Genomic DNA, 422 nt, shown 5'->3' with positions numbered 1-422 from the left:
TTTATTTTTTTACACCGAAAATGAAGGCCGTGTAAGCTGAGTGCGGTTCTGATTTTGCGATGCTTGTTAGAGTCTTTCCCGCTCGCTTTTCCATTTGTTCACCCTGCGACCTCACGTATTCCTCTTTGGCCTCTGTAGTGCCCAAAACGCTCCGAGGTGTTTCTCCCCACCTGCCTTTATGTTTATATCCGTGTCTCGGAAAGACTCCTTGGGAAGGGCGAGATGTTCTGGCTTAACGATTTGAACAGATTTATTTGCACTTGGGTGGTATCCTTGTGGAGGGCCATGGTTTTCAACTATTTCCCACCATCTTCGAAGGTCCTTTATTTTTCCGGCTCCTGTGAGGTCGTCGGCGTATGCAACTTGTTTGATGTTCGTTTTGCTGTGTTCCAGTTGGTCTTGCAACTTAAGCAGGCCGATTG

This window comes from Penaeus monodon, chromosome 34 (assembly GCF_015228065.2).
Source record: "Penaeus monodon isolate SGIC_2016 chromosome 34, NSTDA_Pmon_1, whole genome shotgun sequence".
Taxonomy (NCBI): Eukaryota; Metazoa; Arthropoda; class Malacostraca; order Decapoda; family Penaeidae; genus Penaeus; species Penaeus monodon.
The sequence above is the reverse complement of the archived record's forward strand: the minus strand, read 5'-3'. Positions refer to the sequence as shown.